Source organism: Oncorhynchus nerka, linkage group LG5, assembly GCF_034236695.1.
Source record: "Oncorhynchus nerka isolate Pitt River linkage group LG5, Oner_Uvic_2.0, whole genome shotgun sequence".
Classification (NCBI taxonomy): domain Eukaryota; kingdom Metazoa; phylum Chordata; class Actinopteri; order Salmoniformes; family Salmonidae; genus Oncorhynchus; species Oncorhynchus nerka.
Genome location: NC_088400.1, coordinates 43,512,861 through 43,538,811, shown reverse-complemented (window position 1 = coordinate 43,538,811; position 25,951 = coordinate 43,512,861). Strand labels below are relative to the sequence as shown.

The window sequence follows — 25,951 nt, the reverse complement described above, 5'->3', positions numbered from 1 at the left end:
GGCCATCATCAAGCATCTGCTCTCGCTGTCCATGTGCTGTAGCACGTGTTGCCTGTTTTTTTATCAGGAAAGTCACAAGGGGATATTGATGGTAAATTGGGTTTATGGGTAACCAAGCCTTGCTGTAAAGGTTGGGGCTCTTTGTGTCCCTGGTCTCAACCTGGCTAGGGAGTGTTATATCCGGGTTCCAGCTCTCCTGACTTTGGAAGACGGGCAACTCTCTCCTCGGTTTCACGACACAGTCATCCTACACCTGCAGCAAATCAATAGTAGGAGGCCAGCACAGGCTTCCATAGAGGATAAGCTCACCCCCATTGTAATGGATTGCAACAGGGAACGTGGGAGTAGCATTGCAAGCAGGTTGACAGTTTGACAGCTACCTCAGGATAGCGAAGGGATAGGAAATGGAGTCAACTCTGTTTGTATTTCTTACACTAGACTGCAGGGGGGGGGTGTTGCAAAGCATTCAGCGAAAATTCTTTGTGGGCGCTTTAAAAAAATGATATAATGAAAGAAGCCAATTTTATCCTTCATAAATTATGAATCAAAATGCAGTGAAGGGGTTTCTAAAAGGAAGACAGGCAGAATGTTCTTTCAGTATAGGATCTTGTAGAGGGGATTTGAAAAATAATGAGAAATCAGGTCGATGCAGAAGACACTAATCCTTTTATTAATCAAAAACTATTTTTGATTTAAATCATTGAAGCATTAGACAACAAATTTCCCCAATCTTATGATCACACCGCCGCACTGCAAAATTACTTGACAAATGACTCCAGTTACGTTTACTTTTTTATTTGTTCGTTTTTTTTGTTGCTGAAACATGTCTGTACATGAACGAGCCCAGAGAGATTACTAACGCGGTCTAAGGTGACGGCAAATCACTAAACATGCCAATATGGGAGCCATTGTTTTCTTATTCACTCATTCCCCCTGCATATAAACATTGTTAGCTATGTTGGAGGGTTGAAGGGGAGTTGGCATGGATGTTAAGAGGTGGCAGAAGGCTCCGGTTGGTGCCATAATCTTCCCTTGGCAGTGCCCGCCTGGGAGGTCTGGCCACGTGCTTAGCACCAGGTTCATTCTCACTGCCACTGTAGGTTTGCATTCCATAAATAACAAGGGGCAGACGGTGGGTAGAGAATAGAGACATTGTGACAAAGGGGTTGAGAGCCTGAATAAGAAACCGACTGTTGTCACAAAGACAAAAAAGAGACGCTTGGTGATTTGTTTCAGAGAACAGAAGCAGATTGTGGATGAATTGTAGCATGACATTGGGAGAACAAAAATGGCAAACACTGCAGAACAGAGATAAGACACACCGTGGAAAGGTATGGAGGGAAAAAAGGCAAAATAGAGTTTTTCCCCCTGAATAACATCTTTGTTATGTTTCCATGCGAGACATTGCTAAACGTTGAGATTATTGCTGTTCTGTCGTTGATTATTGTGCAAACATTAACCAGTGATGGCCACACCAGAACTTTCTGGTTTCAACATCGATACTGAATCTAAAACAGCACCGTAACGTGTAATAGACATTCTTCACAACATCACACTGTTGGAGACTATTTGACTTGAGCCCTTTTTACATGCACAATGAGTGTGTTTATACTTGCATAATCAATTATTATTAGTAATATTTTATATTTATGTTTATTTTTATTTCAACTTTATTTAACCAGGTAGGCCAGGTGAGAACAAGTTCTCATTTACAACTGCGACCTGGCCAAGATAAAGCAAAGCAGTGCGACAAAAACAACAACACAGAGTTACACATAAACAAACGTACAGTCAGTAACACAATAGAAAAATGTATAGTGTGTACAAATGTAGAAGAGTAGGGAGGTAAGGCAATAAATAGGCCATAGAGCGAAATAATTACAATTTAGCATGAACCTTTCTAGCGCAGGGTTTCCTGCGAATAAAATCATGAAGAAAGCCTGTTTTCTCAACTGTCTGAGCAGTTGACCTCATTTTCTTCATAGTGCTTGTACAAAAGTTCATTCCCAGCACTCAATCTGCTCACAAAAAGCCTAATATGTTTACATTCAACCTTAAAGTGTTTGTCTCATTACTATTTACAGTAATTGCACTACATATGGCCTAAATCAGGGTCAGGCTCATAAAGCTCTTACAGGATCCTATAAGGACATCTTTGCTCCTTAGTCTTCTTCATGCTCTATGACACATGGTCCTCGGCCATCCTCTTTACCTTATTACATGTAATGGTCACTCGGATCATGGCAGAAAGTACAAGGGGAGCATATTAACAGCTGCAGCATTCTGCACGGTGGAATGCACCACTGCTTAAAGTTAATGTTAATGTTTTATTCAAGGACATGTACTATTTAGACACACCTACTCATTCAAGGGCTTTCCTTTATTTTTACTATTTTCTACATTGTAGAATAATAGGGAAGACATCAACATTATGAAATAACACATGGAATCATGTAGTAATCAAAAAAGTGCTAAACAAAAAGATATATTTTTTATTTTATATTCTTCAAAGTAGCCAGTCTTTGCCTTGTTGATAGCTTTACACACTCTTGTCATTCTCTCAACCAGCTTCACCTGGAATACATTTCCAACAGTCTTGAAGGACTCTACGGTCCAACTCATCCCAAACCATCTCAATTTGGTTGAGGTCGGGTGATTGTGGAGGCCAAGTCACCCGATGCAGCACTCCACTATCCTTCTTGGGCAAATAGCCCTTACACAGCTTGGAGGTGTGTATTGGGTCATTTTCCTGTTGAAAACAAATGATAGTCCCACTAAGTGCAAACCAGATGGGATGGCTTATCCCTGCAGAATGCTGGGGTAGCCATGCTGGTTAAGTGAACCTTGAATTCTAAATAAATCACTGATAGTGTCACCAGAAAAGCACCCCCACACCATCACACTTCCTCCTCCATGCTTCACGGTGGGCACCACACATGCAGAGATCCTCCGTTCACCTAAATCAAATCAAATCAAATGTATTTATATAGCCCTTCGTACTTCAGCTGATATCTCAAAGTGCTGTACAGAAACCCAGCCTAAAACCCCAAACAGAAAGCAATGCAGGCGTAGAAGCACGGTGGCTAGGAAAAACTCCCTAGAAAGGCCAAAACCTAGGAAGAAACCTAGAGAGGAACCAGGCTATGTGGGGTGGCCAGTCCTCTTCTGGCTGTGCCAGGTGGAGATTATAACATAACATGACCAAGATGTTCAAATGTTCATAGATGACCAGCATGGTCAAATAATAATAAGGCAGAACAGTTGAAACTGGAGCAGCAGCACGGCCAGGTGGACTGGGGACAGCAAGGAGTCATCATGTCAGGTAGTCCTGGGGCATGATCCTAGGGCTCAGGTCCTCCGAGAGAGAGAAAGAAAGAGAGAAAGAGAGAATTAGAGAAAGCACACTTAAATTCACACAGGACACCAAATAGGACAGGAGACGTACTCCAGATATAACAAACTGACCCTAGCCCCCCGACACATAAACTACTGCAGCATAAATACTGGAGGCTGAGACTACTCTGCGTCTCATAAAGACACGATGGTTGGAACCAAAAATCTCAAATTTGGACTCATCAGACGAAAGGACAGATTTCCACAGTCTAATGTCCATTGCTCGTGTTTCTTGGTCCAAGCAAGTCTCTTGTTCTTATTTATGTACTTTAGTAGTGGTTTCTTTGCAGCAATTCAACCATGAAGGCCTGATTCACGCAGTCTCCTCTGAACAGTTGATGTTGAGATGTGTCTGTTACTTGAACTCTTGTGAAGCATTTATTTGGGCTGCCATTTCTAAGGTGCAATTAACTCTAATGAACTTATCCTCTGCAGCAGAGGAACTTCTGGGTCTTCTTTTCCTGTGGTGGTCCTCATGAGAGACAGTTTCATCATAGCACTTGATGGTTTTTGTGACTGCACTTGAAGAAAATGTAAAAGTTATTGAAATTTTACAAATTGACTAACATTCATGTCTTAAAGTAATGATGGACTGTCATTTCTCTTTGCTTATTTGAGCTTATTTGAGCTTTTCTTGCCATAATATGGACTTGGACTTTTACTAAATAGGGCTATCTTATGTTTACCACCCCTACCCTGTCACAAAACAATTGATTGGCTCAAATGCATTAAGAAGGAAAGAAATTCCACAAATGACACTTTTAAGTCACACATGTTAATTGAAATGCATTCCAGGTGACTACTTCATGAAGCTGGTTGTGAGAATGCCACTGAGTAATGGTGCTGACGGATAGAGCTGCTGTGCTTATTTCTTACATTATTTGCCCGGGAAATATTTAGTGTTATTATGTACAGTCGGGAATAACTTTTGGATATCACGGCGGAGATAACTCACCAGCATTACCAGCATTATGAATAGGAATACGACATTCCCTAACCGGATCCTTTGTTGTACCTCCCAGGACAATTGATCTGATCCCAGAGCCTGTTCCAAAACTCCGCCGGCAGAGAAGAGGCACTCGAAAGTGGTCTTTGTTCTCCCAATGTCATGCTCAGTAGGCGCGTACACCATCCACCGCTTCTGAGTATATTACTCGCTAATGTTCAGTCTCTGGATAATAAAGTTGACGAGCTCAGGGCAAGGATTTCCTTCAGCGAGACATCAGGGATTATAACATACTCTGTTTGATGGTAACATGGCTCTCTCGGGATATACTGTCTGAGTCCGTTCAGCCAGTTGGGTTCTCAGAAAATATCTCTCCTGAAAGAAGAAGGGCGGGGGTGTATGTTTCATGATTAATTACTCATGGTTTGATTTTGATAACATACAGGAACTCAAGTCCTTGTTCATCCGACCTAGAATACCTCACAATCAAGTACCGACCGTATTACCTCCCAAGAGAATTCTCTTCGGTTATAGTCACAGCCGTGTATATTCCCCCTCAAGCCGATACCACAACAGCCCTCAAATAACTTAACTGGAATTTATGCAAATTGGAAAGCAAATATCTTGAGGCCGCATTTATTGTAGCTGGGGATTTTTACAAAGCAAATTTTAGAAAAACGTTAGTGAAGTTTTATCAACACATTGACTGTAGTACTCACGCTGCTAAAACACTTGAGCACTGCTACTCCAACTACAGGGATGCCTATAATGCCCTCCCCACACTCCATTCGGCAAATCTGAGCACGGCTTGATTTTGCTACTCCCTTCCTATAGGCAGAAACAAACATGAGGTACTCGTGCTAAGGACTATTCAATGCTGGTCTGACCATTCGGAATCCACGGTTCAAGATTCTTTGATCACGCGGACTGGGTTTATCAGTCAGTGTATAGGAGATGTTGTACACACCGTGACTATTAAAACCTACCCTAGCCAGAAACAGTGGATAGATGGCAGCATCAGCACAAAACTGAAAGCGCGAACCATGGCATTTAACCATGGCAAGGTGACTGGGAATATGGCCGAATACAAAGAGTGCAGTTATTCCCTCTATAAGGAAATCAAACAGGCAAAATGTCAGTATAGATACAAAGTGGAGTCGCAATTCAACGTCTCAGACACGAGACGTGGGTGGCAGGGTCTACAGACAATCACGGACTACAAAGGGAAAACCAGCCTTGCTTCTGGACAAGCTAAACATCTTATTCACCAGCTTTGAGGATAACACAGCACCTCCAATGCGGCCCGCAACAAAGGAATGTGGGCTCTCCTTCTCTGTGGCCGACTTGAGTAAGACATTTAAGCGTGTTAACCCTCGCAGGTAGGAAACAATACCTCCACTTTGCTGATCCTCACTGGGGCACCACAGGGATGCGTGCTCAGCCCCCTCCTGTACTCCCTGTTCAACCATCACTGAGTGGCCACCCACGCCTCCAACTCAATCATTACGTTTGCAGACGACACAACGGTAGTAGGCCTGATTACCAACAATGACGAAACAGGCAACAGGGAGGAGGTGATGGCCCTGGGAGTGTGATGCCAGGAAAATAACCTCTCACCCAACATTAACAAAACAAAGGAGCTGATCGTGGACTTCAGGAAACAACATCAACGGGACAGCAGTGGAGAAGTTGGAAAGCTTCATGTTGGCATACACATCACTGACAAACTGATGTTCCATCCACACAGACAGTGTGGTAAAAAATGCACACCAGCGCCTCTTCAACCTTAGGAGGCTGAGGAAATGTAGCGCGGCACCTTAGAGCCTCACAAACGTTTACGGATGCACAATTGAGAGCATCCTGTTGGGCTGTATCACCGCCTGGTACTGCAACTGCACTGCCCGCAACCACAGGGCTCTCCAGAGGGTGGTGTGGTCTGCCCGAAGCGTCATCAGGGGCAAACTACCTGCCCTTTCGGCCACCTACAGCACCCGATGTCACAGGAAGGCCAAAAAGATCATCAAGGACAACAACCACCCGAGCCACTGCCCATTTATATGGTAGACGGCAAACAAACAGGAAGCCCACAATCCTTTGGGTCGGCAGGGTAGCCTAGCGGCTAGAGCGTTGGACTAGTAACCGAAAGGTTGCAAGTTCAAATCTCAGAGCTGACAAGGTACAAATCTGTCGTTCTGCCCCTGAACAGGCAGTTAACCCACCTAGGCTGTCATTGAAAATAAGATTTTGTTCTTAACTGACTTGCCTAGTTAAAGGTAAAAAAATAAAAAAAAAAATAAAAAAACAGGTTGTCATTGTTTACAATGACAGCATGGCAGTAAATGGCGTTGAGGCTGGCAGTGAATGCCTTCAGCCGCCACGGTAGACGGGACTTGCTGCCAAAGTTCAAATATGAATATTTTTGCTGTCTGCTGTAGCGTTTATTTCTACCTGATGTTGATTTGTATTGTTTGTTTACTGAACTCAACGAATACCGTCATGCTGGCTTACTTTTGCAGTCACCGTCTTCCTTGCTTTTTTTGTCTCGCTATGCTGACTGGTATTGCGGCTTTTGCGTCCCTAGTCTAAATGCAGCATAAGGAGGCCATATAAACATTGCCCAATTTTTGGTAACAGACAAAATTCCGTTAATCCTAAGTGAAAGCAGTATTATTGTGGTCTCATCCGACATACTGTACCATGTCCAATGCATTGCTTAGCACATTTGACAACGCTTCCCTGACATTTGTGACTAACAATGACCTCTCAACTTAATAATGTCCTGATGTTTCATTATGGATTTGCCCTTGGGATGGGAAGCTTAATTGATGGCAAAGAAAATATCAGGATGTCTATAAGATGTCAATACAGTCTTGTAGCATTATTCTCATTATAGCTGCAGTGTTGACATTGTCCTGGAGAGGCTTTGTTTGGCATTAGAGTCTCATTGACTTCCAGGTCCCTGGCAATAGATCTATCCTAAGGAAAAAGCAGAGAATCCAAATGAATCAATGTATTTTATGCATGACAATGGTATTCAAGACAGAGATTCTCCTGATACGTGTAATTCATTGATGATAATTGTCATAAAATATACCCAAATTATTGTAAAACCCTTAGGTGGATACTACACATTAGAATCGTAGCCTCACACTGCATGTCTTATAATTACATATATTTACTTTCAGTTGAAATTGATTCCCCTTCAAATTAACGACTCTCGACAAGATTAAGATTAAAGATCTAAAAGGTTGAGTGTGTGTGATTAACAGCGATGAAAGAACTTTACTTTGTTCTGATCGACGAAAACAAAAGCCAGTCTATATCAAAGGAAAAGGAGGCCTACAGCCATGCCACTATTAAATGTGCTTATGATGGCAGATAACTCAGTATGCGGTATACTCAGTGGAGTCTGTTCCAGGATATGGCCCCACCGACTTCCCCCTGCTGTACCCCTGACAATACCCATACTTACTTCCTCCTTCACATGCAGGGAAATGGCCTGGTTCTTCAATTATTCACAAATACACTTCTCCTGTACAATAGGATCTCATTAAACTTATAGAACAAAAACACAACATTAAGGCAGATGTTTAGGTTCTCGTTGTAGGTGCATATGAGATATTGTATTAGGTGCTAGGGAAGTAGTTATGTGGAACTGAAAACGGACTATATTAAATGAAAGTCTCTATGTAAATGTGCAAGTTGAACGGAGGAGACAGTAGTCTTAAAATGTATTGATGCTCAGTCACTAAAAAGATTTATGAGTTTCTTTCCTTTATTTTCATCCCTTTAGAGTATTGATTTATGGCCGGTATAAAACACCATATCCACTGGTGTCATATCAAAATGCCACTATGTGCTCTAGTTGACAAATTACAGGTGTGGCAATGTTTCGACACACACACACATGAGGATTGTGTGCTGTTTTTGAACTACAATTGGTTACTGTATATGCAAAAACATCATCAAATTGCATTCGGTTTTTTGAAACTTTCTTTTACACTACATGCTCCAAGCTCACCTTGTTCATTCAAGTGCATTCGGAATGTCTCAATGTGTCTTTTTTAAATTTTTTAAACAGCCATCATTGTATTAAATCCCCACTAGACACAGACTGGTTGAATCAATGTTGTTTCCAAATCATGTCAATGAAATTACGTTGAAACAACGTGGAATGGATATTGAATTGATGTCTGTGCCCAGTGGGATGTGATTGTTATAGCATATATCAACTGAAATAAGCTAACAAAATGACGGGAGTCTACTTTATAAACAGTGCCAGTTGTCTATGTAAACAACCAGATGTTGTCAGTGTCTTATCTATTTGTCCCCTTGTCTACATGGAACACCATCCAGAAACACTCTTTTTCATTGTATCCCTCACTTGACCTCATCAATGTGTCAAATACAAAGTTCACTATGAAATGAATTGACTCTGCATTATATTTTAGACATATTCTACAGTACTTATCACAGATAATAGGCACCACTAGTGGGAGTAATGGATTGCCTGGGCATTATACTACTTCTTCATCAGGGAAAAACAAAGTCTGCAACTCCAACAAAACTAATTAAAATGATGGAACTTCACAGTAGTGAATGAGAAATGTTGTCGTTTAGAGCAAATAGACTTAAGCTCTTGAACAGCTCCACAGATATATGTGTATTAATATTTTTACGCCGATATTGCCTCTCGTCCTCAGTTCTTCTCAAACCATAGCTCAGTGAATCTATGGAGGCCTCAGGCACTTCAATACATACCGCCTCTGACAGAGTGTACAGAAAATGAAAGTACAATTTTAATTGCAAACATTGCAAATGGCTCCACTTCCCGGTCCAGTGGTAGCACATTAGCATGTAAAGAGGATTATAGATGATCCCATCGAAGCAGACGGAAAAAGACAACCTCTCATTTATGCTCACTAAATTGCGTCAATGCTATCATTATCAAAGTTATTTTTGCCGTTGATCTTTTTCTACACTTGAGAGAGATTGCAAGGGTGAAATCCATAATTTAGCATGAATTCCTTTATTTTCTATATAATATTTGATGGTTGCCTCATTGAAATTGAGAGGGAAGTATTCACATTGCATTTTGTACACAAAGCTCTTCTAGAATTGGAACAGCATGGTTTCTGCTTTACATCAATATACATCCTGTGAAATAATTATCAATAAAATATTTGATAATTCCAAATGGAATTGTACAGACGTACATACACTACCCTATGTATTTATTTGGACAGTGGAGACAAAATGTCTATACACCTCAGCATTTTGGATTTGTGATCAAATGTTTCATATGAGGCGACAGTACAGAATGTCACCTTTTATTTGAGGGTATTTTCATACTTACCGTTTAGAAATGAAAGCACCTTATGTATCTAGTCCCCCATTTGAAGATTATTTTCCACTGACAACTTCACTTATGGTGTATGATACTAGTCAAAAGTTTAGTGTCTGGTTCCATATTCCTAGCACACAATGACTACATCAAGATTGTGACTCTACAAACTTGGTGGAAGCATTTGCAGTTTGTTTTGGTTTTGTTTCAGATTATGTTTTTCACAATAGGAATGGAATGGCGAATAAGGTATTGTGTCAATTTGGAGTCACTTTTATTGTAAATAAGATGTTTTCTGAACAGTGTGGATGCTACCATTATTATGGATAATCATGAACGAATCATGAATATTGATGAGTGAGAAAGTTACAGTCTAACAAAGATCATCCCCCCCCCCCCAAAAAAAAATGCTAACCTCTTTCCACCAATGTCTCTTGATTCAGGCATTTTCCTGTGTCAATGTATGAAAGCTCTGCAACTGCACCTTTCCTTGCCACCACATTCATAGCATTAACGGAATCTGATGTTCTTTTGGACTCTTTATTATATGGCCTACATTCCGTCTCGGAAGACGTGGAGCATGATAAAATGTGCCACGGATTCCCAGATGGGAAATGTGACACTGTTTACAAAACCACTCCCGATAATTTATTGAAAAACAGCAGAGATCTCAATTTAAGTTGTCTTCTCCCTGCCAAATCAATTGAAGCTGCCTCCTGTATTGAACCGAATAGCCAAGATATTGTATCATAAGTTTGAAGAAAGGTGTGTGTGGGAGCTTGTAGCTAGCAGAAAGTACACTGTACCTCCATTTTCTTGCATGTTTAACTTTCTGTGTTACACAACGGAAAATTCAACTGAACCTCAATCGTGCCATATCTAAATTAACAGAAAGGGCCTGCAAGAAGGAGGCAAATTAAAGCATTGATATCTGTAGAAACTGCATTGCTATGTCTGTCAGGATGCACAGAACTATGTGACGCTAATGCTAACTGAGGCCCTCATACTGTCTCTTGTATACATTCTGGTGGTGACTGCGTCTCCCAAAGGTGAAACTAGCTCTTCTCAGACACACTGGCTTTCAGCTCCATAAATCATTTACTGGCCTTTGGGAAATCCTGAGAAAGTATTAAGAGCAAGACTATCAGACAGCTTCAAAAGGCTCTCGAAGCTCATGTGAGATGGACTTCAATGATTGAGTATTGACTTATTTTTGATTGGGGAGAAGAAGAAAAAAAAACTTGGTGGCTGGATGCAACCAAGATGACAAAAACAAACTTGAGCGTTAAGTTAGCTCTTAGCCCCGCAGCTACATCAAGGCTACATCAAATACCTCACAGGAAGCCAGTGTGATGAATGTTAGGAGACTTTTGAAGGCCAGTCCAAAGGCACACCGTCTGAAGTGTGTATTTACCCTTATGATGTGAAAATGTTAAGCCTATTCTCCCCTCCAACGCGGAAAACTCCTTCATTATGAATAAGCATTATGCATGATAAATTACCAATATCTCGTTGAACATGCAGCCTAACAACCACATTGTCTTTAATGGACTATGGAGCGTTGTGTTTTCTTCTGTAGCAACAACGTTTTCTTCACAACATCTAAACTCCAAAATAGAGTACTATTATGCTTTCATCTGGACCTTTAACCCTAACATATCCACTATAATTTACCTTGCAAGGCGAAGATGCCGCTCTGGCATAGCTCATATTCTTTGAGGCACGCAAGCCTCTTCAACGATGAGAAGGTCATATCATAGAGAAGAGAGCTGAAAATACATTCAAAACGACAAAACAGAAAACTGCACAAAAACAACCCAATGCTTCTGTATCGAGCAGTCTGGCTGAATCTGTGGAACAAGAACGCACAATCACATGGGGAGAGGACGAGCAAAACACAATGCGATTTGATGAGCGAGAGAGCAACACAAAGAGAGAACAAGGGGAGTGAAATACAGATAGGGGGAGGAGGGAAAGAAGGGAAGTGGATGGAGGTAAGGCATGCAGTGCCAGAAACGGCAAAGCAGTGCAAAGCTCCAGGAGCAAGGCGAATATGTAGGCGCTCATAGCAGAGAGAAAGAGTGGCTGAATGGAAAATCTGCATGGCGTGAGTTAGAAGATGGTGCCTTTGGGGGTGTGAAAACACACCGGGAGACTCGCAAGCTGATTAGCACGCTTGGGGAAAGCCTTTTTGGGGCTGAAATGCTAGGGGGAAAAAGTATTTTCCTCCCAACCATCAAGCATACTTTACCCCAGAGTTAAGCCTGTGTATTTTCAATGAGCAATCCTTTTCAATTGACCCCCACTTCAAGTGTTGTATTGGATGGCCTAGGATGGTCTTTGTGAGACACATAGTAGGTGAACAGATAATCTCTGCATGTGTGGATGAGGTGTGATCGTGTGGGGGTGCTTTGCTGGTGACACTGTGATTTATTTAGAATTCAAGGCAAACTTAACATGGCTACCACAGCATTCTGCAGCAATATTCCATCCCATCTGGTTTGCGCTTAGTGGGACTATTGTTTGTTTTTCGAACAGGACAATGACCCAATGCACATCTTAAGGGCTATTTGACCAAGAAGGAGAGTGATGGAGTGCTGCATTAGGTGACTTGGCCTCCACAATCAGCCGACTTCAACCAAATTGAGATGGTTTGGGATGAGTTGGACCGCAGAGTGAAGGAAAAGCACCCAACAAGTGCTCAGCATACGTGGGAAGTCATTCAATACTGTTGGAAAAGCATTCCTCATGAATCTGGTTGAGAGAATGCCAAAAGTGTGCCAAGCAGTCATCAAGGCAAACTTTGACTACATTGAATCAAAAATAATTGTTTAACGCTTTATTTGTTACTATGTTATTCCATATATGTTATTTTTTATTTATGATGTCTTCACTATTATTCTACAATGTAGAAAATGATAAAAATAAAGAAAAACCCTTGAATGAGTAGCTGTGTTCAAACTTTTGACTGGGACTTTATATGTAGATGGTATCCAAATCGATAGAGTACAGCAAGTATGGAATCAGTTAACATTATGGTCGATTAAAGATTCAGTATTTGATGGGAAAATCCAACAACCTTGTTGTTGCAAGCATCACAGTCCAGCCATCCGAGCTCCCTGAACCACCAACCTCCTCCTCAGCCAAATGAAAGCCTCACAATCTGGGCCACTACCAGGGGAAGACAGGGGGGAACTCTCTCCACTGAGCTTTCTCCACAGAGGGACAGAGTCAGTGAAGAGTGAAGATCTCAATCTTAGGGCACTGCCATTACAGTGTCAGTCTGGCAGCCTGGTGTGTGTGTGTGTGTGTGTGTGTGTGTGTGTGTGTGTGTGTGTGTGTGTGTGTGTTTGTGTTTGTGTGTGTGTGTGTGTGTGTGTGTGTGTGTGTGTTCGTATATTTGTGTGTGTGTGATGGGTTTCATGTTAGACTAGAGAGTAATCCTGATCTTGATTTACCTCTCAGGATTCCATTCTGGACGGCCGCCTACCCCCAACCAGTACAGACTCCCACCTTCCCCTCATCCATCCTTCCCTTCCTCCCTTTATCTATCCCTCTTTCTTGGGGATGAGAGTGGGGCCAGACTAAGCCAACGGCTGTGGTAAAGAAGTCAGGCATCTTTGTGTCCCTCCACCTGTGCCAAGCCACAGTAGTCTGCAGGCTCTAACCTCTGCAAGCTACCATTTTAAAGGCGTAGGGATACGCTACCAACTACTACATCCAGTCATTAAAAGGCTTGTGCCAGAAAGCCTCTGCTCTATTTGACTTTCCCTGTCATACGAATTTCTGCTGGCTCGTAAGTTTCCGGGCAATGGTGAAAGCAAGCTAATTTTAATGCATGCGACTGTCAAAAAGATTCCCCATTTTATATTTTCAGTGAGAGGTTATTGTGCTTTTCCCTTCATTTCAGACGCAACATGATAAAACATAAGAGACGTGCTTATGTTGGGGTGGGAAAAAGCTGCCAAGTACGATACAAAAAGAGGAAATCAATGGCGATATCACTGTCAGATATTCAAAACAGTTTACCATTAATGAGAGCACAGCGCTCTACGACTTTGCCACCATAATAACATTTGCTGTGAAGGAAATGACAAGGTAACATCTAGAGTTGCTAGATGCAGGAGAATTGCCAGTAGAGAATATATTCTTGCTAGTTTCCAAAACACAGACTTTTCAGCCCATGTGCTTTTCAGTCCACGATTAGGCTTAATATGGGTCAGGGTTAATATGGGTCTATGGGGGTAACGTTTACTAAACCAGTTCAGATGAAGTGTCAACTTCAAATCACATTGTACAAATCTCCAGCACAGTAATAGTGTGTCATAATTTGAATTGAATTACCACAACAATTCATTGAAAAACATTAGAATGACAAACCAAATAAATATGTAGGCTACAGCAGCCTAGAGGTAGGCAAATTGTGTTTTATCCCCCTGTCGTCTCTCTGGCGGTGGCGAGAATGATTAAGAACTGTAGGCTACATGTGTGCACTGCAGAGGCCCGTTGGAGGCTTGACAAAAAATGTAATTTTTTTTCATAAAACTCCACCACCCCCATCTTGCGCTGTGGAACCCAATATGATATGTGACCACCTGGTTACCTCCAAACTAATCTGCCGAGGACACCAAAACCAGAGTGTCCACCGCAAAGCCCAAGAGCCTGACCCTCTCTAGAAGTTGCTATAGCCCTGCTTTGGATATTTAGAATATATTGGCCATTGGCTGAGACACAGGGCGTGTTCTAGCGTGATATGTCAGGGCAACCTTTGTGGATGTCCATCATCATTTCGATGATATGCTAAGAATTACAATTTGTAATATATGTTATGAATTTGAAAAAATACAATATGTTATAAATTTGCAGAGACATATAATACTGTATGTTATGAATTCTAGCTAGGTTAATAGCTTGCTAACGTTAGCTAGGCTTGGGGAAGGGTTAGCTAAAAGGGTTCAAGTTAGTTTCAAAGTAGTTTCAAAGTAGCTAATTAGCTAAAATACTAAAGCTGTTTGTGATGAGATTTGATCTCTTAACATTTGGGTTGCTAGATGTTCACTTTTTGCCTTAAGTAACCATCTGCAACCACACCACACATAACATGTCTTACTTTTTGAGCGTACTGGATTTACATTTACTATGTTACGTCTCTAGTCTATGAGACCAGGCTGATCATGGTGGGAAATTGAAAATGTGAATCGGGCAATGTTAAATTTAATAATGCATTTAGGAAATTATTTATTGAGATGCATTAATAAACCAAATCAAATCATATTTGTCACATGTGCCGGACACGTGTGTAGACCTTACAGTGAAATGCTTACTTTACAAGCCCTTAATAACCAACAATGCAGTTCAAGAAATAGAGTTAAGAAAATATTTAATAAAGTTAATCAAAAAGTAACACAAGAAACTTACATAACAATAACGAGGTTGTATACAGGGTGTGCTGGTACCGAGTCAATGTGCGGGGGTACAGGTTAGACGAGCTCACTTGTAAAGTGACTATGCATAGATCATAAACAGCGAGTAGCAGCAGTGTTAAAACAAAGCGGGAGTGTACATGTAAATAATCTGGATGGCCATTTGATTAACTGTTCAGCAGTCTTATGGCTTGGGGTTAGAAGCTGTTAAAACCTCTTAGAGCATGGATCCCGTTAACAGAATCAAAATCGACAACATCCGGTTAACCTGGAGCGCGCCAAATTCAAATGACAAAATTGTAATATTAAACAGTCAAGTGTCCTACATAATTTAAAATCTAAATTTTTTGCTAATCCAACCATATTATCAGATTTCAAAAAGGCATACCATGCGATTATCTGAGGACAGCGCCCAGCATACAAAAGCATGACACATTTTCCAAACCAGCAGAGGCGTCACAAAATCACTTACCGTTGAAGATCTTCCTCTGTTTGCAATCCCAAGTGTCCCAGCTACACAACAAATGGTAGTTTTGTTCAATAAAGTCCTTCTTTATATCCCAAAAAAGTAACTTTAGTTGGCGCATTTGATTCAGTAATCCTCCCGTTCCACTAGTTCAACATGCACACAAAGGAATCCCAAAAGTTACCAATAAACTTTGTCCAAACAAGTCAAACAAAGTTTCTAATCAATCCGCAGGTGCCCTAATATGTAAATAAACAATCAAATTTAAGATGGAATGTAGTATGTTCAATACCGGAGATAAATAACGAGGTGCGCACCCTCATCCACAAGCGCCACAAGACTAGTCAAAATGAGAGCCTTCTTGAAAAACAACAAATTATAGCTCATTATTCAAAAATCAAGCCTGAAACCCTTTCTAACGTCTGTTGTCATCTAGTGAAAGCCATAGGAACTACAATCTGTGAGCTATTTATTTGACCAGCGTTGAAATGGACAGTGACCTAAAAAAGAAAGTCTGGATGGATTTTCCTCTGGTTTTTGCCTGCAATATCATTTCAGTTATACTCACAGAAATTATTTTAACAGTTTTAGAAACTTCAGAGTGTTTTCTATTCAATGCTACCAATTATATGCACCGTTATTTTGTATTATATTGTTTTACATTCTCCTACATTCCTTTCACATTTCCACAAACTTCAGTGTTTCCTTTCAAATGGTACCAAGAATATGCATATCCTGGCTTCTGGGCCTGAGTAACAGGCAGTTTACTTTGGGAACGTCATTCATCCGAACTTCCGAACACTATCCCCTAGCCCTAAGAGGTTTTAAGGAGCCTTTTGGTCCTAGACTTGGCACTCCGGTACCGCTTGCCATGCGGTAGCAGAGAGAACAGTCTATGACCTGTGTGACTGGAGTCTTTGACCATTTTTTGGGCCTTACTCTGACACAGCCTAGTATATAGGTCCTGGATGTCAGGAAGCTTGGCCCCAGTGTTGTATTGAAAGCTTGATTTTATGGCTATTTTCAAACACATTTCCTGCAATTTTATTTAGTAATGATTTATGTTCAATACTTGGTCAATTGATTTGATGATTAAATCTAAGCAAGTAAATTATATGAATTGATAGTTCCCCTATCTGTTTTATTTTATTCTGCAATGGGCTCGCAAGTGGAGCAAGTGGTCTAAGGCAGAGGTGTCACTAAAGACACCCTGGTTTGATTCCAGGCTGTATCATAACTGGCCGTGTTTGGGAGTCCAATAGAGCGGCGCACAATTGGCCCGGTGTCGTCTGGGTTGAGTAAAGGTTAAATAAAAAAAATAGGGTATATTGTAACCATGTGTGTAAGCAAATCAAAGTTGATTTAGCGTTATCCGTTAAAAACATAAATGGGTGTTCCAATCATTTAAAATAACACTCCTTAAATCTGTTTCTTACTTCTAATAGTCCTACTCATCACTATTATATTTAGAAATAGAAAATGACCAGTTCTCACAATGGTGCTTGTTTAGTAAAGTTAGATCAAAGCTGAATCAATATCTCATAAGATCACAAAGCAATTCATTTATATTTTGCATAACAGAACCGAATAAAATGTCCTAGCATAGCAGGCCTATAACTTTACTGTTACACCAAAAACACCTGCTCATTTCCAATGAGATTTTAGGATAGTTACCTGAAACTGAAAAGCCAACAACAGAAAATCACATGCGCCAAAGCTCAACAGAGCCTCTAGGCAGGATATACAGTGCATTTGGAAAGTATTCAGACCCCTTTCCTTTTTCCACATGTTGTTACGTTACAGCCTTATTCTAAAATGGATTAAATCCATTTTTTTCCTCATCAATCTGCACACAATACCCCATAATGACAAAGTGAAAACAGGTTTATAGACTTAATTTTTTATTTGTTTATATTTAAAAAGAGTAACCTTATTTACAGTGCCTTGCGAAGTATTCGCCCCCTTGAACTTTGCGACCTTTTGCCACATTTCAGGCTTCAAACATAAAGATATAAAACTGTATTTTTTTGTGAAGAATCAACAACAAGTGGGACACAATCATGAAGTGGAACGACATTTATTGGATATTTCAAACTTTTTTATCAAATCAAAAACTGAAAAATTGGGCGTGCAAAATTATTCAGCCCCCTTAAGTTAATACTTTGTAGCGCCACCTTTTGCTGCGATTACATCTGTAAGTCGCTTGGGGTATGTCTCTATCAGTTTTGCACATCAAGAGACTGAGCTGCAAAACAGCTCGAGCTCAGTGAGGTTGGATGGAGAGCATTTGTGAACAGCAGTTTTCAGTTCTTTCCACAGATTCTCGATTGGATTCAGGTCTGGACTTTGACTTGGCCATTCTAACACCTGGATATGTTTATTTTTGAACCATTCCATTGTAGATTTTGCTTTATGTTTTGGATCATTGTCTTGTTGGAAGACAAATATCCGTCCCAGTCTCAGGTCTTTTGCAGACTCCATCAGGTTTTCTTCCAGAATGGTCCTGTATTTGGCTCCATCCATCTTCCCATCAATTTTAACCATCTTCCCTGTCCCTGCTGAAGAAAAGCAGGCCCAAACCATGATGCTGCCACCACCATGTTTGACAGTGGGGATGGTGTGTTCAGGGTGATGCGCTGTGTTGCTTTTACGCCAAACATAACGTTTTGCATTGTTGCCAAAAAGTTCAATTTTGGTTTCATCTGACCAAAGCACCTTCTTCCACATGTTTGGTGTGTCTCCCAGGTGGCTTGTGGCAAACTTTAAATGACACTTTTTATGGATATCTTTAAGAAATGGCTTTCTTCTTGCCACTCTTCCATAAAGGCCAGATTTGTGCAATATACGACTGATTGTTGTCCTATGGACAGAGTCTCCCACCTCAGCTGTAGATCTCTGCAGTTCATCCAGAGTGATCATGGGCCTCTTGGCTGCATCTCTGATCAGTCTTCTCCTTGTATGAGCTGAAAGTTTAAAGGGACGGCCAGGTCTTGGTAGATTTGCAGTGGTCTGATACTCCTTCCATTTCAATATTATCGCTTGCACAGTGCTCCTTGGGATGTTTAAAGCTTGGGAAATCTTTTTGTATCCAAATCCGGCTTTAAACTTCTTCACAACAGTATCTCGGACCTGCCTGGTGGGTTCCTTGTTCTTCACGATGCTCTCTGCGCTTTTAACAGACCTCTGAGACTATCACAGTGCAGGTGCATTTATACGGAGACTTGATTACACACAGGTGGATTGTATTTATCATCATTAGTCATTTAGGTCAACATTGGATCATTCAGAGATCCTCACTGAACTTCTGGAGAGAGTTTGCTGCACTGAAAGTAAAGGGGCTGAATAATTTTTCACGCCTAATTTTTCAGTTTTTGATTTGTTAAAAAAGTTTGAAATATCCAATAAATGTCGTTCCACTTCATGATTGTGTCCCACTTGTTGTTGATTCTTCACAAAAAAATACAGTTTTATATCTTTATGTTTGAAGCCTGAAATGTGGCAAAAGTTCGCAAAGTTCAAGGGGGCCGAATACTTTCGCAAGGCACTGTACATAAGTATTGAGCCCCTTTGCTGTTGAGCTCAGGTGCATCCTGTTCCCATTGACAATCCTAGAGATTTTTGGAGCCCACCTATGGTAAATTCAATTGATTGGACATGATAAGGAAAAGCACACACCTGTCCATATAAGGTCCCACAGTTGACAGTGTATGTCAGAGCAAAAACCAAGCCATGAGGTCAAAGAAATTCACCGTAGAGCTCAGAGACAGGATGATGTAGAAGCACAGATCTGGGGAAGGGTACCAAAAAATGTCTACAGCATTGAAGGTCCCCAGGAACACAGTGGCCTCCATCTTTCTTAAATGGAAGAAGTTTGCAACCAACAAACCACTTCCTGGTGTTGGCTGCCCGGTCAAACTGAGCAATCGGGGGAGAAGTGCATTGGTCAGTGAGGTGACCAAGAACCGGATGGTCACTCTGACAGAGCTTCAGAGTTCTTCTGTGGAGATTGTAGAACCTTCCAGAAGTACAACTGCAGCATTCCACCAATCAGGCCTTTATGGTAGAGTGCCCGGACGGATGTCACACCTCAGTAAAAGGAACATGACAGCCCGTGAAAAACAAGATTATATGGCCTGATGAAACCAAGATTGGCCTGAATTCCAAGAGTAATGTCTGGAGGAAACCTGGCACCATCCCTACAGTGAAGCATGGTGGTGGCAGCATCATGCTGTGGGAATCTTTTTCAGTGACAGGGACTGGGAAACTAGCCAGGAGTACAGAGAGATCCTTGATGAAAGCATGCTCCAGAGCGCTCAGGACCTCAGGCCAGTGCGATGGTTCATCTTCCAACAGTACAATGACCCTAAGCACACAGCCAAGACAATGCAGGAGTTGCTTCGAGACAAGTCTCTGAATGTCCTTATGTGGCCCAGCCAGAGCCCGGACTTGAACACGATCAAACATCTCTGGAGAGACCTGAAAATAGCTGTACAGGGACGCTCCCCATCCAACCTGGCAGACGTTGAGATGACCTGCAGGGAAGAATTCCAAATAGAGAAACTTTCCAATACAGGTGTGCCAAGCTTGTAGCGTAATTCCCAAGGAGACTCAAGGCTGTAATCACAGCCAAAGGTGCTTCTGAGTAAAGGGTCTGTATGTGAATACTTACTGTATGTAAATATGATGTTTCAGATATTTTTATACATTTGCCCGAAATTTTAACAAAAACTGTTTTTGCTTTGTCATTATGGGGTATTGTGTGTAGATTGATGAGGGGGGACTATTTAATCAATTTTAGAATAAGGCTGTAATGTAAAAAAGAAATGTGGAAAAAGTCAGAGAGGTCTGATCACTTTCCAAATGTAGTGTATGATTTGATTGAAACAAAATACGAGAAAGGCTAATAGTTTGTTAACACCATCTGCACTCATTTCCTCACGAAACAGTAATTCAAGAAGATCGATCAAAATGTATAGGCTATTCCCATGAAACTGATTGAGATCAATCAAATGATTGGCATGCAGATGTTTCACCAGTAAAACGTGAAGCATTATCATTTCCTATTGCCAGTGATGGCCTATTTTGAAATTAGGTATGCCTAATTTGGTGTTTTGAGGGTATTAAAAATATAACATTTTCTTGAGACAATATGTGTGGGCATAGGCAGATGTTGCAATTGGAGGATGCATTTGATGCCTATTCTATACAGGGCTCTCCAATCCTGTTCTTGTAGAGCTACCATCCTGTAGGTTTTCATTCCAACCTTAACCTAGCAAACCTTATATCTAATAATTAGCTGGTTTATAAAATTTATCAGATTCGTTACAACTGGGGTTGGAGTGAAACCCTACAGGGTGGTAGCGCTCTAGGAAAAGGGTTGGAGAGCTCTGTAATGATAGGCTATTCAATAGGCTACATCTGTCGGTACAAACTTTGATTGTGGAAATAATGACGTCAATAAAAAAAAATAGCAGTACTACACCACTGGTGGAACCAACAGTATCTAATTTTTGGTTTGAAATTGATCTCTTTTAAACCTCCTAAATGAACCTGTTTGTTTCATACTAATTCTGCTATTTAGTTAACTTCATTGCAAATTCTGCAGGAGGCTCCTCTTTACATTGTTCACATCACATTCTCCGTCTTTTAAGAAATAATGGTTTTCGAGAGAAGTTGCTAGATCGTGGCTAGACACTGTTGGAATGACTTAGTGACCATTGGCCTGACAGGCTAAATCCAAAATCCTAACCATTAACGAAATCCTGATGCTAACTCTGCCCTTCTCTCTCTCTCACTGCCTTTCAGACTGACTGTTCCATGGCCCCTCATCTTCTGTCTTCTTAGCCGGAAAAGAACCATGTAGTCTGAACATCTTCTGATATGGTAAGTTGCTACAGTTTGTCAGTGTAATGGAGGCCGAAATGTAAGGGCTAAAGCGGCAGAATTCATGCTAGGATAACGTATTACATATTTTGATAGCCACGTTTGCCCTGACTATTCATCCTTAGCTTCATGACCCCACAAAAAAAGAAAAGTTAAATCATAGACAATGTACATTATTGGCCACGGCCACTGAATATTATTTTAAACAGAGAAAAAACATATTTTTTTTCACTTGGTAGCAAGGATTAAGGGGGAGGACGCGTGATATAGTCAAAGTCGATTAAAAGCAACTTCAATCAGTTTTGGAACTGTGACATGGAGAAAAGTACCACTGCCTTCCCTGTTTGAGCTCAGTCTGGATCAGTCTGTCTGATCTGGGCTTGGTACTTATACACAGACGCATCACATGGGAAGAAAAGGGAAAATCAGTGGGTGGCTTTCCAAAATGTGCAAGTGTGTCCTTCACAGATTCAAATACTAATACATGTATATGCATTCTAACAGTGGAAGCACTTTAAAAAAATTACACAGACTTGACATCCACGTGTCAAATTTGCATTATCAAGAGATCAGATGAAAACAAATGAAAAGACTGAAATGCAATGTACAGTAGAGCCCGCAATGCAATACATTTGAAAGACTGAACTACAATGAAATGCAATGCATTTGAAGAAACTGAAATGCAATGCATCTCTTTAAAGCCATCGAGCTCTAGGTTATCAATTTGTATACAACATGCAAAAATAAGGCATAAATGCAATGGCATGCATCCTGTTATGTTTGTTACCATATTCAGCCATTGACAATTTTCATGAAGGTTTCAAATGTTTTTCATATGATTATCACTGACAGTTTCAGCATTAGTATGTTTTCAATGTCAATTGTCAGTATAAATTATTCGATTGTAGCAATACTGGGTTACATCAATGACACATATAACAAATAAAATCAGATATGATCAGTGTTCCCGGGAAAATAGCACACAGTGGATTTGTCATTCTACTGCAGTAGCCTTAAAACGGAGGCAGAATAATTCATTGCTGGAGGGCTTAAGCATCAGGACACAGCGGTGGCTCTAGGTGAATAGGGCCCCAGGGCCCTTCGTTTTTTTATTACTCAAACCCAATACAAATCCTCCCATTATGTGCAACAAGATAACAGCTGACCAGAGGCCTGTGCCAATCAGGCTGCCCAATCCCACCCATTAAATGTTCCCAAATTGTAATGGGAATGGTAGGACATTGCACATTGGAACAGAGACTCTGGCACAGCACAGAGCCAATTATTTCTGTCGCCAGAGCTAAACTCTTTCTTGTTCTATGTTTATATTGGCGTCAAAGAGTAAGAAAGCCACTGATTATACAATAATAATACTGTGGTTTCGTTACACGGATGACTGCATTATGCAGGGGTGTTTTTACATTAGGCACAGGCAACAAAACCTGGAATAATAAACCAGTTGGTACTCTGAAGCACTGTTTTAATTGTATTGCTCTACCTCCTTATGAAATAGGAAACATAACTCTGCAAAGAGAGTTTGTCACAAAACTGAATTCCCTGAATCACTGTTACAGGCTCAATGCGATAAATCCATCGATGACAGTAAACATGACCTACATGCACCAACAGTAATTCTTGTTGACTTATTTTCTATATATATTTTTTTTAAAGATATTTGTAGTCATATGAAGTTTGCTTTCTGAAATACAAATGGATGTGCCCTGTAAAAGATTAATGAAGCCATCTTTGACTAAAATTGGAGCATGGGTCTCCTTTGATGAAGTCAATGGCAAATACATATATTTTGAGGAAAACCCAATGTTTCCTCTGATAAAATTCTACATCCACTCTGTGGTTTGAAATATAACCGTGTCTGGTTTGCTTTGGGGGAACAACTATACAATAAGACAACCGCAATACTTGAATGTATACTATGCCTACGGAGTGTGCATATCCTAAACTCTAACATAGATATTTATCTGCCACGGTAAACTGCTAATCACATATTTGTACATATTCCTTCATCATCTTTTGTTCTTCTTTTTTTCTTTTGTGAAGGAATGTGGTAAGGCGACAGCAACACTATTGGTAATCAGCAGGCATACTCCTGTTTGAAAACAAGATAAAGCCTTTGAGGAGACCGTTGAATACGGCAATAATCACAAAAGGACGGGTGGCCCTACCTCAACATTATAGCAAATGCTGCTGGGAAATCTCCCCTTAATGCCCCTCTCTGGCATCCTCATCTTGTGGAGATGGAAGCTTGGAAGCTCTGGTAAAAAAAGAAGCTTCTTACTACCTTAGAAGACCCTGAAAACCTCTACAGTTTTGTCTGAGCCTCTCTGAGTCGGAATAAGCAAATATTTTTCATTTTACGTAAGATGAACGCAGAAAATAGCAGCTCACGCTATATACCAATGAGATGTTTTAAAAAAAACACATTTTGCATAGCAATATTCAATGGGGTATTATTATATCACAGTCAGACAGCTTTGCCTATTATTAGTAATATGGTTATTAGAATATCATATTTGTGGCACTCTGCAGTAGATAGTAATTTCTATTACTTTTTACCTGAGTTTATTTACATGCAATATTACAGGAAATGCACATCTCCTGCCATCACAAGAAAGAAAACTATTGTTAATAATGTATTACATTTCTGTAGCACTTTTCATAGAATCTCAAAGTGCTTTAAGAGCAAAAGAACAAACAAGCAATATATCATGACAGGCAAACCAATAGAGGCCAAGTCTATGAAAGCTGTTAATATCACTTTTACAGTATGTCAGTAAACAATTCTACTAAATCCACTGCCTTTGGACTGTTTGCTTTTCTCTTAGCGGGCTACCTAGTGTTGCTAGTTTTCTTGGTAGCATCAGTTATTCGATGTTTATTTGTTTCTCTGAGCAAATTGATGTCCAGTGTCCACTATCAATTAATTCATCCCTGACAATAGGTTGCGGTGAGCAACTAATGACACCAAATATAGAAACTGTCAAAAAACTATTGAAAGTCAAGTCCTGTACTGTTTGAATAAGACATATATTATAATTCAGAAAATGAATATTGACTCAAGAGCAGGGCCATCTGGCTTGCCTTTTTTTGTACCATCATCTTTGAAATGCAAGAGAAAGGCCATAATGTATTATTCAGCCCAGGTGGAATTTACAGCAGTGCATGTGCACAGTTTTAGACTGATCCAATGAACTATTGCATTTATGTTCAAAATGTTGTATCAAGACTGCCCGAATGTGCCTAATTGGTTTATTAATACATTTCCAAGTTCATAACTGTTCACTCTCCTTAAACAATAGCATGGCATTATTTCACTTATATTAGCTACAGTTACTTGGACAGTGCAGTTAGATTAACAAGAATTTAAGCTTTCTGCCAATATCAGACATGTCTATGTCTTAGGAAATGTTGATGTTACTTACAACCTCATGCTAATTAAATTAGCTTACATTAGCTCAACCATCCCGCGGGGGACCAAGCGATCCTGTAGGGGTTTTAAATTATATTTATCTAAGTATTATGGATTTCCTGATAATAAAATAAAGTGTTTCATATCACAGCACACATGTTTTTCATTGAAGATCTTAATTAGATATACAATGGTAGGCAAAAGTCAGGTATCTCAGTATAGCGCCTATCTCCAAACAGGACTCATATACAGTGTAACAACTGTTGTCTGAATAGACATTGACAACTATGTTCAACTCTTTACTGTTGGAAAAGTGACCCATTTGATTGAAAAGAGTAGTCAATATCATACATCTTTCCACATGCATGTATGGCCCAACCAGTTAGTTCAATGGGGCGGCAGGTAGCCTAGTGGTTAGAGCATTGAGCCAGTAACCGAAAGGTTGCTAGATTGAATCGCCGAGCTGACAAGGTAAAAATTAGTCGTTCTGCCCCTGAACAAGGCAGGCCGTCATTGTAAATAAGAATTTGTTCTTACCTGATTTGCCTAGTTAAATAAAATATATGAAAACAGATTTCATTGGGATTGAAGATAATGTGAAAGGTGATTGTTGAATGCAGAGCAGAGTGTATTCCCTTATGGTTCTGTTCAGTAGAAAGTGGACTGGAAAAAAACCTTGTATTTGCTTTAGGTGTAGACTCCAAAGCAATGAACAAATGGTAAGGCTACGGGAGACAATTATTTCTTCTTATACCAAACACTATGGGCTAAATGTTCAACGCAGGCTGCAGCAGGAAGAATAGGTTGCAAATGGAGCATTCTGAGGACAAGTAGGTGACAAATTCTTAGTGACAGTCGGAACATTTGAACCACACACAAACACACTTTACTTTTTTTAAATGTATTTTACATTGGTGTGACTGTCCTTGTCTATAAGTGTATCAGTGTTTTGTAACTTGCCATATTTTTTTGTTTTTTTTGTGGACTCCAGGAAGAGTAGCTGAGGCTTCTGCAAAAGCTAATGGGGATCAAATAAACAAATATACCACATTGTAGAAACAAAACTATA

General features: G+C 40.4%; 1 long non-coding RNA gene across 1 annotated transcript in view; it reads left to right on the top strand.

Annotated features, from left to right (window-relative positions):
* Window positions 1-25,951, top strand: part of LOC115129541 (uncharacterized) — a 127,038-nt gene that overhangs the window by 56,549 nt on the left and 44,538 nt on the right. The window contains exon 2 of the long non-coding RNA XR_010463883.1: window positions 21,378-21,455. This is a non-coding gene — a long non-coding RNA (uncharacterized LOC115129541). The remainder of the gene's footprint in view (window positions 1-21,377; window positions 21,456-25,951) is intronic.